General features: G+C 32.2%; 1 pseudogene; it reads right to left on the bottom strand.

Annotated features, from left to right (window-relative positions):
* Nucleotides 1–3,764: 3,764 nt before the first annotated feature.
* On the bottom strand, nucleotides 3,765–12,946 carry LOC115952296 (annotated as a pseudogene).
* Between the last annotated feature and the right edge of the window lie 285 nt (nucleotides 12,947–13,231).

Genomic DNA, 13,231 nt, shown 5'->3' with positions numbered 1-13,231 from the left:
TTTGGCTTGAGCATAGAGTTTCTAACAAAAAACTCCAAAATTTTGAAAAACCACTTGATCAATTTGTAATAAATGGATGAATTTAACATCATACAAGATAGATTTCAAAAAATAATGACCAATTACATCAATTCAACAAGCCAATTTCATCAATTGAAACCAATTTGAACAAAATCTCCAATTCGGATTCAAAACAAGCCCTAGAATTTTTGATTTTTCATAAAACCCCAAATTGATCAAATTGACCAACATAGATCATGAATACATCATTGTAGCAACAAAACCCATTGATCAAATTCATAAAACAAGGCTTGATTAATCAAAAATCCCAAATAGTGCATAGTTCGAAAATTACCCAAAAACCATGAGATTAATGCATGAAAATGTGAAAATAATGCAAAAGGAAGGGTAAAATAGACATACTGGTTTAGGGAGAGAGAATCCTTGCAAGAAATTTGGAGGAAAACGACAAAAAAATCTCAGTGGAGCCTTGCCTAGTCGGAGAGAGAAAAAAAAGTTTTGAAAAGTTTTGAAAAAGTTTTTTGAACAAGTCAAATATGAATTTTTTAAAACCTAATTCACGAGTTTCGATCAATTGAAAAACAGTTTCGATTGATCGAAACAAACAGAGGTTCATTAAAAAATTTTAAAACAATTTCAGAACAGTTTCGATCTATCGAAAAACAGTTTCGATCAATCTAAACAGATAGAGGCTTCCTTAGACAATTTAAAAGAATTTCGATCGATCGAAAAATAGATTGGATCAATCGAAACTGGCGGAGACTCACTAAATTTGAGGAAAAACACAGTTTTTGAAAAAACATTTAGGAACAACTCAAAGCATTGAAATTGAGGAACAAAATGCATGAGTATGTGATGATTTGATTTTCAAAAACAAGAATTGAAGCCCAAATTTCCCAAATTTTAAAATTTCTTACATTCTTCATAAATTTTCAAGCATCAAATCAATTTTGCACAAAACTCAAGGTATTTGCAAACTTGGTTGGTCAGACCAAAGACATACACAATAACATGTACAATGTTTAGCAAAGAGTAACTTGTATAGTGTGTGCAACTAGCAAAAGCTTGAGATACATGTAAGGTGATATGTAAATAAAAATTAATCACAAAGTCTACAAAATTCATCACATTGAATTTGAAAGAGACTATCACTTAAAGAGTTACATCATATAACTCCCACATCTCGTAGATTATAAGTTTGCAATCATGTAAGTTTCTTGATTTGACTCATAATATACACACCAATTTTATTTGATTCAGAAACTTATTAAAAAGTCAGGATAATGTACACACCAATTTTAATTATGTGATTTGGCATCAAGCCTAATAGTATATACCAATTTTAAGCATTAAGCAATTAAACCGAGGCTTCACCTTATATTCTTTTTGTGCATGTGCTATATTTTCTCGAGCACAAAATCTTACAATATGCACTAAGGTGTTCATGATTGGCTAGTGAACAGTGGTGAGATGGTTATTTATGCCTTTCTCTAAAAGTTCAAGTCCAACAGTCAAAAACATGTGACTTCAAGATCAAGTCAAAAACATGTGCTATACTTTCTCGAGCACAAAATCTTACAATATGCACTAAGGTGTTCATGATTGGCCAGTGAACAGTGGTGAGATGGTTATTTATGCATTTCTCTAAAAGTTCAAGTCCAACAGTCAAAAACATGTGACTTCAAGATCAAGAGAAAGTGATCAAAACCATAAACATCTTTCCTACACAACATGCACTACAAAGCTTCAACTAGTAAAGTGCAATAAGTAAGCTCATCAAGGCTAAACAAAGTACAAAAGACATATTATGTGAAAATAAATCCACCAATCTTGTTCTCAAAAACCAAGAAACTAGTACAAAACACAATTTGCTTTTTTTTTTTTTTTTTTTTTTTTTTTTTATTAAAAAAAAAAAAAAAAAAAAAAAAAAAAAAAAACACCTAGAATGAAATGCATGAATGTTATGCAATGCAAATCTAAGAGAAAAAAAAAAACACAGAACCAAAGAACAATGGTCACAAAGGGTAGAGTAATGAAGTACAAGGACCATGTCAGAAAGACTCAATTAGTTTGAGTCTTTTGCATCCAAAACCTTTTAAATGCACCATGAGCATTGGAGTTCTTATTCACATGTGAATGATTACCAACTCTAGGATTGGAATAAAGGTTTAAAACCTTTACCAATTCACCAATGAGTATCATAGGATCTTGAACTTGAGGTATAGGTACTTTTGGTTTGTTTGCTCTCTTTGCAGCTTTCAGCTTGTAACAGTTTGGACGAATGTGTCCAAACTTTCCACAAAAATAACAAACTCATGCAAGTTTATCATGTGACTTGTGGTAGGCTTCTTAGGTTTAGACTCTTTCAGATCAACCCTAATCTTCCTAGATGGTTAAAATTCTATGGGTTTGATAACCTCAGTCACAGGAGGTTTGACAGTTTCACTCACAATCTCACTCATAGAAGGTTCAGAAGAAGATAAAGGGACAAAGTTTGTGGAATGGGGAGTAGACACAGAGATGCTTTCAACAAAACCTAAACCAGATTTGTCAGAAGGAGACTTTTGAACACTCAGCATTTGATCAAGTTTAGAACTAGCAGATCTAGCAACAAAAAAATCAAGTTCCAAAGATTTAACTTTATCAAGCAACAACATATTCTCTGTAAGGTTGAATTTAATTAACCATCTTGTTGGCTTTATTCTGTGCTAAATTTGCTTGTATTTCAACATTTAGTAACCCTGTATTTAGGTGGGATTATTGTAAGGGTAGTGAGTGAGATAGAGTGTTGAAATGTTCAAGAGTATGCTAGAAAACAGATACTCGTGACTTGATCTCGTGGGTGACTTGCGGCTTCAAGCCGCCAGAAGCAGCACACGTGCCAAGCATGCCAGAAGTTGAAGTGTCATGCTAGCTGGATCACTATAGGACAAAATAGGACAACTGGCCGTTCTGTTATCTTGTAGCTGGATCTCGCGACTCAGTCAAGCCGTGAGGTCAAGCTGCGAGCTAGCCCTGTTTTGAAAAACCTGACTCTTCATATTCCATTCTCACCCTAGTATAAATACTCCTTATACCCACATATGAAAGAGAGCTTCCAGAGAGAATTTTGAGAGAGAAACCCTAGAGTAAAACAAGATTGATTCATCTACAATCTTTACATAAGAGTCTCTTCAAATTCTTCAACTCTCTTCTTCTCCATTGTTAAACTCTTGAGAGGCCTTTTACCAAAACATTTTCTCACCATATCCATTACTGTGAGAGGGCTGTTTAGTGTTCTGGGAAGCAGTTAGGAAGGAACCAATCTACATTGGTTGATGCTATGGTCAAGTAGCGGAATCTGGGAAGCTAGAAAAGAAATAAGTTCGGCGCAACCTCGTTGGAGCAAGAAGCTTGGAGGGCTTAGGTACACTGGGTAGATTAGGCTTGGAGGGTCTATTACTGTTCATATATCCCAACTATATTTTTTAGTGGATTACTTATCACTTGGAGGGCAGCGGAGAGGTTTTACGCCAAGGGATTCAGTTTCCTCTTCGATAATACATCGGTTGTTATCTTTGTGTTTGCATCTTCCTTTCCTTTATCTTTGCATTTTATTTTCTGCTGTGGATGTGATTTATAATTGGCTTAAATTGATTTCCAATTCTGTTTATAGTTTATGTTCATTTTCTGCACAATAGTTGTTCGTCATAAAGCTTGAATTAGTTATTTTGTATTTGGGGGTCTAAACGTTCAAGGGTGTTTTATACACTATTTGAACTTTCATTCTCAGTTTTCGCATTATTCAAAAGTTCATTAGCATCAAACAATTTTACAAGCAAATTCTTCTTATCAAGTTCAAGAGATTCAATTTTCTTCAGGCCAAGTTCAATATTTATAGCATCCTTTGCAGCAATTTTGCAAAGTTTGTTGTAGGCCTCTTGAAGATCTGCATCTTCAGAGAGTTCCCCATCAAAAGGGTTCTCTTCAGCAGATATGCTCTCATTGACTACAGTAGTAGCAGTGAAAGCAATGAAGTTTCCATCCTCGTCACAATCAGACTCATTATCAGAAATTTCACCATCACTAAGGGTTACAGCCATAGCCTTACCCTTAAACTTCAAATAGATAGGACATTCAGATTTCATGTGACCATACCCTTGACATCCAAAACATTGAGTACCTATAGAATTATTTGAAGATTGACCTACTTTTTCTCTAGGTTTATCATTATTGTTAACGTTAGTAGGATCATTCTTTCTAAAGTTTCTAAGTTCAATAGTGTTCGTGCCTCTTGTCTTTTTGTTACTATTCCTGAGAAAGTTTCTAAAGTTCTTGGCAAGGTAAGCAATCTCTGTAGCAGAGAGCTCATCATCAAATCCACCAACCTCAACATCATCAACTGACTTAAGTGCTATTAATTTGAATTTGTTAATTTTGTTTAGGTCCAACTCATAGGATTGAAGAGATCCTACAAGTTCATCAACAGGGATGGAGTCCAAATCCTTACTCTCAGTAATTGCATTCACCTTGGGTCTAAAGTCTTCTGTTAATGATCTAAGAATTTTCCTAACAATTTTAGATTGATCATAGATTTCATCCAAGTTAAAAGTAGAATTAACAATATCATTCAGTTTAGCATAGAATTCATCAAAAGATTCATCATCAAACATCCTAATGCTTTCAAATTTTGAAGTTAACTGCTGCAATTTATTGATTTTGACAGCCTTTGTGCCTTCATGCACAGTCTGGAGGATATTCCAAGCAGTATGAGCAATCTCAACATTAGAGATTCTCTTAAATTCCTTCATAGAAATAGCGTTAAAGATAGCATTCATAGTTTTCCTATTGAACGCAGCTGCTTCTCTTTGAGAAGTTTGCCACTCACTAACAGGATTAGTGGGTTTCTCCCATCCGTATTCAACGGAGTTTCAGACTCTCTCATCAATCAATTTCAGGAATGCTTTCATCCTTACTTTCCAATAAGTATAATTATTTTCATCAAAGTGAGGAGGAATAAATAGAGAGTGTCCGTGTTCCATGACAACAAGGGTCAAGGATCAGCTCAGTGATCAAAATATCAACAACAAGAGAGCAACCCGCTCTGATACCACTTGATGGTTTTTAGACCCCTTAGAAAACACAATTGGATTAACTTAGATAATTAGCCAAGTTGTTACTTATTCCAATTTAACAAAACTAGATTATCACAATCAAAACAATCATATCATGCAAAGCAGCGGAAAGATAAATAATACAACGATATGGTAACCCAAGAAAACCAAATCGGTAAAAACCTGGAGAGGATTTAATCTAGCTATTCTCAAGGTAAACTTGAATCTACTATCTTGAAAGAATCGAAGTTCATATAATAAGACTTACAAGCCTCCACGCTCGACTTCTTATTACTACCCACCAATAGAACTTACTGACACAACAACGTGCAAGCTCCGAATCCACAGACTCCTTCTTTATTGGATTCACCACCAGATACAAGCACACTTGTGTTTCTTTAAGCTTCAATGGCAGTAACTGAGTTAATCATCAAGATGTAGATAATATCTCTTCCTTGAAAACTCTAAGTTTGTGTAAAATAAAGCTCTTCTAGATTTCATAAGAGATTTACACAAACAACAATATGAGTAACACTAAAACATGGCTAGGGTTTGCCTTTTATACTTAGGACAAATTAAAAAACCCTAAACGTTTTAAACAAACTAGGGTTGAGTTGGAAATCTGCAGAAAAACGCATTCTGCCCGAAATTCGATCGATTGAGCCTAAGTTTCGATTGATTGAGCCAGGCCAAAATGCATAGTAACTTCTGCATCAGCTCGATTCCAACTTTACATAAAAGATACAACTTTGAGCAAGTCTAAACACTACTAAACATACTGTTTTGATCATGGTTTGCCAACAATACATATTAGAGTTCTAAATACATAAAAACCTAAGTCTTTAGAACCTAGCAATTTTAGTGGTCTTATTTTGTAGCAAAACAAAAATTTTTGTTTTTATTTTGTATATATAATTTTTATTTTGAGAATCTAATTTATAAGTGGATAAAATAATTTGAAAATTAACAAGAGAGTAGCTTCAAGAAAAAAAAAATCAACAAAAGAGTGGTCTTATTTTTTAGACATTGTTTTAGTGGGAGTTAGAGTTGTATTTTTACCGGATAATCTTTTAGTTTTGTCTCTACTTAAACATAGGGGTGTAGGGACATTTTTGAACCAAAAAAATGAAAAATATAAACAAGAAAAGTCTCTTAAATAGTAGTATAGATAATAATAATAATAAAACTAAATATATTAAAATTATTTAAATTCAAATATATATATATATAAACACACAAACATATTATACATAAGGTATGTTGGTCACATTATTTAACATATGTTATTTTATCATATATAATAAAATAGTTACATCAAGATAATTGGATTTTATATAACTTTTAGTCAGTTTTGTAAGCTATGAACTATCTTTTGAATCACTTAGCATTCTTTAAAGTTTAAACATTTTAGAACAAGAGTTTTTGTCAAATAATTTAAACATTATACAGTTAGGAGTATACTAATTGTTTTAAATGTTATGAAACTTATAAAAAATTAATTAAATTTAAATAATAATAAATGTCACTTTATAAGTTAATATATATATATATATATACACAAGTCAATATTAGAAAAATATTTAAAATATATATTATTTTCAAGAATGAAAAATACAATAAGAATCTCTAAATCGTATCCATAAAATCCACAATTGTTCGTTCGTCTTAAAAAAAGGGTATTTATATATGTAATTCTCCTAATGCAAAATAATGATTAAAAAAAAGTTTTGTTCTTAAAAAATAAAGAAGGCTTTTATTAAAAAATACTTATCGATCTATTTAAAAGAAAATTAAGAATAATCAGAGAAAAAATTGTTGCATTGATTATTTATGTAAACTTATCAACTTTTAGGAAAATATACCTTAACCACTTTGATTAATGAAAACTGTGTATGGTATAAAAGTAATAAGAAGAAAAAAATTTAATGCATTTTTCATTTACACAGTGGAAAACATTGACACTCTAGGAGTAACAGCATTGCTAGAGCACTTTTGTGTGGACTAATATTGAATGTGAATCAATGATAAGTGTGGATGCACTTTCTGGACATTTAGAAGTTTTTTCTAGGATTCTCTCATAGAAAAGAAGGTCTTTCCTAGGAAAATTAAGTCTACAATTGAGGCTGGTTAATTAGTCTTAAACAAAGACTTTTTTTTTTCCTTGTTCTTAATTAATTATTGGGTGTATGGGTTAAAAGAGAGGCTGTTTGCTTCTCATAATCTTTGGAAATGTGGTTAAATCATTGTGTTTCAGATTTTTGCGCCATAGTCTTTTCCTCCTTTAGTGTGGCTCGCACCGGCCAAAGACTTAAGTATATAACAAATGATTTTTTTTTTTTTTTTTTTTACAACTTTTTATATTTTTCATGAAAGTTGTATTAAAAATTTTCTAAAATGATCCAGTAATAAATGTTCTAAGGCTATTTTGGATATATACCATTGTCAGTTTCTTTAAGACCTTCTTTCCTCTCCCTCTATGTGTGTGTTAAAATATTTAGGATTCTTAAAAAAAAAAAAAAAGTTCTAAGGGTACCTATTAACATGATTCATTAAATAATACTACTTACTTTCTATGGTAATGGATTTTTGTGTTGCACACCGGATTGTCATCATATCCTAAGATCTTAATGGTTGACAAATTGTCATCCCGTCCATATTTTTAGCGTGTCATGTTAAGTTCGAATCTTGATCACCAAAAGTTTACAATTGACCCGGAAATTAGTGTAATTTTGAGATTATTATTGTTAGAGCTTTTTAATATTATATAATTAAAATGGATTAATATGACAATATAAATATAAAGATATGTGAGTTAATATGGAAGATAAAGAGTTAGTGAAATATTTAATCCCACATTGAAAATGAGAGAGACTCTTTTATTTATTTATTTATTTTAATTGTGGTGATTAATGGGTTGATATGTATTGGTTACAAAAATTAGCTAACCAAGGGTCTGAATCTCCTTAAAGAGAGCGAATGTCATGCCTCGGTCCAAATAATGTTGTCTTATTTCCATTATAATTGTGTTTGCACCAACATTAACATTATTAAGCACTAGTACTTATGTCATCCACCAGCAAAAAGGTGATTAAATTATAGAATGGTAATTGATGATTTTAAAAGAAAAAAAATATAGGTGGGTTTTAATTCTTTCCTCCACCCCCAATAATGGCCCTAAAATATTGAGCTAATAGAAATACAATCCAATTAAAACTATAACTTATTTAACAAAAAAAAAAAAAAAATGGAGGTTTCAGTTAGCTCAACTGGTAAAGAGTTTTGACACCATAATTTATAAATTATCTCACAAAAAATGAGTTTTTAGTTAGCTTAACTGATAAAAAGTTTTGACGCCATAGGTTATAAATTATCTCCAAAAAAAAAAAAAAAGCTTATATATGTATATAGTTGAATAAATACTTGTGTCTAAACTACAAGAAATTTAGCTATTTTCAACAGTTGAAACCATTGAAAAAAGTACTAAAACTGACGAAAAAAGTATTTTTGACAGTTGGAGTGAATGTAGAGAACTGTTATTAAAAACCATGTTGAGAATATTTTTCTACGGCCTATACAACCATTAAAAAAAGTTTTACTCTTTTATCACCAGGCACTTAACCGTTGATAAAGGGCATTTTGAGATAAGTTTCAACAGTTTGTAACTATTGAAATAATTATTTTTCATTAAAAAAAAATGGATGTGCTCTTTCACATTGATCAAAATTTAATATCCACATTCAAAATATAAACATTAATAATGACCAATTTCAAACTTTTACTACTGTAAGGGTGATAGGCCCAGGAGCGCATATATATATATATATATTGGGTCAGGGACCCAATCTGAGGACATGAATTGTCTGAGGACGGGTAAACACCTTCCTAAGAATCCGTGTTGGTAAGTAAAGAGGTGAGGTCTGATCATAACCATCCGAGAAGGTTGTCCGAGGAGGAATACTTCCTCGGCTGAGCAAAGCTGGGGTCAGAAGGTGTGGTCTGACACCAGGAGCAACATTTTGGACAATTCCACTGATGAGGATAAGTATCCAAAAGGAATAGGATAGAGGGAGGTCATGAAATATCTCAAGGGAAAACTACCACCACCGCATTAAATGCTTTGCAGTTAACTTTCTAGCTACATTAATGTGGAGAAGACCCCTAAACAGTGCTGCCTTGACTGCACCAACTCATAAAGGGCTTGAGATGGTGTCCAATGGGATAAGCACTCAAGTGGTGGCTTAGATGATCAACAGGTGGAGGGCCAAGATCGTCTAAAGAAAATTATATAATGTAAAAGATCCTCCATGGAGAGAGGAGGAAGAAGTTAAGAGAAAAACACTGTAGCAATCAAAAATTGAGCTTGTAACCGAACTTGAGAATCAATATATAAGAACTGATCTCCTCGAACCACACCGAGGATGAGTTCCTTTAGTTTAAATCTGTCTATCTTCATTTTCTTGTCATCAAAATCTACTTTACTTGTTATCTGATTCATTAAGGCCCAATTTTCCAATCCACTCTCTACGAATTCATTGTATTGGGTTTTTTGGGTCTAAATTCATCCACCATTTGGGCTAGGAATTCAAATTTGGTTCTTACAACTACTATAATATAATTTACAAAAGAAAAAATATCCTGGACATATTGTTATGAATTTACACAATTTGTGTGTGTTTTTGCCAAAGCAAATGTAGCAGTATGAACAAAAACAACCTAAGCTTGTCCCACATTTTCCTGCTGCTCCTCGCTACCTCTGGTTACCTATAGTAAGGAAATTGCATACAAAAACAGCTTAGATTTTGTATACAAAACCACTATTATTATAGAAAAAAGAAATAGAAAAATAACTAGTAAATAAGACCTTTACTTTAGAGAAACTTTAAATTACTTATTATGAAGCAAGAGCATGTGATTTAATATATAGGTAAGCCTAATCTATGGACCTATTAACTAAAGTATGGACCATTTATTTTAATAAGCCCATCACCTAAATAACTAGCCCAAAGAAAGTGTAGCCCAACAATGAATCCATTGTCTAGAACGTTAGTGCTTAAATGTCCATTTGGCTTGCGTCCGCGTCTAGCGCGTTGACTCTTTTTATTTTATTTTTCCTGGACCAGCGCTACTTGCACTATTCATATCTCATGAACAGTGCAAATAGGCAAATGCACAATAATTTCATTTATAAACAGTAATCAGAAAATCATTTTTTATTGTTTTCAGTTTTTAGCAAAATAAGCAATATTCAAACGCACACTAAATATCTGATGGCAATGTTTACCATGTTCACTCCATAACCCCAACTTGACATGTCTCCCAAAAAAAAATTACAGCTTATATATGTATAATTTTTTTTTTTTTTTAGGGTGTATATATGTATAAAGTTGAATAAATAATTGTGTCTAATTAAGAGTATAGAATTGGGTTAAATGTTATTGGTCATGTTTCATCTCTCTAATAAATAAATAAAGAACGAGCAAGAATATGGATATGTACATATCTAGATGTTTGATTCGTCTATTCAGCACACAAGTTTTTAAAGGATACTGGTTATTTAGAAGCATCATCTTGAATCAGATTTCAATAGTGACAATGAGAATGGATCCAGTAAAGCGAGTCTAGATTTCGGAAATAACTGTACAAAAGCCATATCCTGTGATGGTCCAATAGAGGAATTGAATGCTTCTTACAGGAAAACAAAGGTTCATGCATTTTGGAGCAAAATATATATATATATATATATATTTGATAAAACCAGAAATACAAGAGAGTTAAACCATACAATGGTTAATTGGCATGTCAGTAGACAACTTAGCTAGGAAGTTAACATCACCTGTTACAATCTTTGGAACAAAAACAGAGTGGCAGACCACATCAGTCTGAGCTAATCTATACAAGTCATCCACCAAAACCCTCTCCTGCCAATATTGTAACTATTAAAATCCCATCAGTTATATTGTATATGCGTTGACATTACATCCACTACCCATGTTCTAAATAATAAATTTGGATATCTATTGAAAAACAAAATAATGCACTTGTCTCTGAAATATTCTTTTTCAAAATACGGAAACTACTTATTTTTATAGAACTTTAAAAAAAAAAAAAAATTGATCCAACCAATATACTCTACCGAAGGATTCAACAAATTCTGATTATGTCCAAACTTGAAAATTATAATTCCCATCATTTTAAATTTTCTACAAATATTATAGTCAAGAAGTAAGGAAATTTATAAATGACGGGATATTAAATAATGAGGATGTAAATCCCATCATTTGTGTATTTAACAAAATTTTCATCCAAACACAGGGTTAACGGTATTTCCAAATGAATAGGTATTTCCAATTAATTCATTGGAAGAATTTAAACTATAAGCAATATTGATTAAATATTTTATGATAAGGTCCAAAATTATGGTTACTAAAATATTTTTTTCCCAATATGTAGCACTTTCATTTTAGTTTTGAATTATAGTATACTCAAGTTTTAGTATGGGTAATTTTGTGCGTTGGGACTAGCTTATAAGCTAATATTTTGTTTTTTTGGCTTTTATACGTATTTTTAAAACCTCACTTTTTCTTAAATTTTTAAAATACAAATATATTTTAGCACGTTTTTAACAAAAAATTTTCAACAAAAAACTAAATAAATTATTCCCAAACAAACAAAAATTGCAATTCTCAAATATACTACTGGACTTTTGGCATTACTAATTCATTGTGAGGCCATAAAATCGGGTTTCATCATATATTTTAATCAACAAAGAAAAGATGTTCATTGCCAAGCTATAAATAAATACAGTTCACAAAGTTCATTGACTTTTAGACTTAAAGTTTCCCTTGAAAGAAGGGATGTATTTTAGTACATAGAATCATATTGCATTGACACCATTACAATGGAAGAACCTATTGGTGATCTTAGGGGAGAAGACAACTAAGGTTTGGAGGAGATTTGCAAAGAGTCGAGACTTCCTTCCAACATTTCCACTACCCTACTCATTGATGGTCGGTTCGATGTGTCAGTTTGTATGCACCATAAACTCACTATTATCATCTTCCTTGCATTTTCTTCATCTCCTACATTTAAAAGGCCTAGCAGGCCTAATTCTTCATTTAGTTCAAGATGCTTATCAATCCAATGTGGAAAATATATCTCACTAGTAAAATCAACACTTGCATCAATATTCTTTCGGTCTCCTGCCATTTCTAAAACCATCATTCCATAGCTATAGACATCTGACTTGTGAGAGATTCCTTCAAAATTTCTACAAAATACTTCAGGAGCAATATATCCACTTATCTAGTAGTCCCTCTTGCACCAACCATTGATATCATACTCTTTTCTCTAGGGCATATCTTTGCATGGCCAAAATCAAAAATTTTTGGACAAAAGTTCTCATCCAAAAGAATGTTGTGAGGCTTTATGTCAAAATGCAAAATTTGTGTGTTGCAACCTCTATGCAAGTACTCTAAGCCTCATGCAATGCCAATAGCAATCTTGTATAATGTTTCCCATCCCAATTGATGATTAGAACTTGAAAGATTTCCTTTATATATGAACTTCTCAAGAGATCAATTAGGCATAAGCTCATAGATTACAGCTCTTTTAGATCCCTCAAAGCAAAAGCCCTTGAGAGTGACAATGTTAACATGGGAGGTCCTACTAATGCTTGCAACCTCGTTAATGAATTCCTCTCCATTACCTTTTGAATTATTCAAGACATTCATAGCCACAAAACTGCCGTCTTGTAACTTCCCTTTATAAACACTACCATAGCCCCCTTAGCCTAATTTATCATTAAAGGACTTGGTCATTATCTTTATGTCTGAATAATTGTATCTTCTAATAGTAAGAGGTCCACGATTCCTTAGAAATGCCTTGACTCTCTGATGAGTTACATTTTCCTTCTTCCAAAAACTAATACTTTTAATTGACGAAAGCTTTCTCCAGGAGCAGTAGATTATAACAATCAAAACTCCAGTTCTAGCAAAAGAAGTGGCTGTAATAAAAGAATCGAGGTTATGAAGTAATATGGTGACACGACAATAACTCAAACTACATGTTGATTATGTCTTGAAGCTCTATTGCATTTTCTTGTATTGACACAAGAATAA

This window comes from Quercus lobata, chromosome 1 (assembly GCF_001633185.2).
Source record: "Quercus lobata isolate SW786 chromosome 1, ValleyOak3.0 Primary Assembly, whole genome shotgun sequence".
Lineage (NCBI taxonomy): Eukaryota > Viridiplantae > Streptophyta > Magnoliopsida > Fagales > Fagaceae > Quercus > Quercus lobata.
This window is presented reverse-complemented; position numbering and strand designations above follow the sequence as displayed.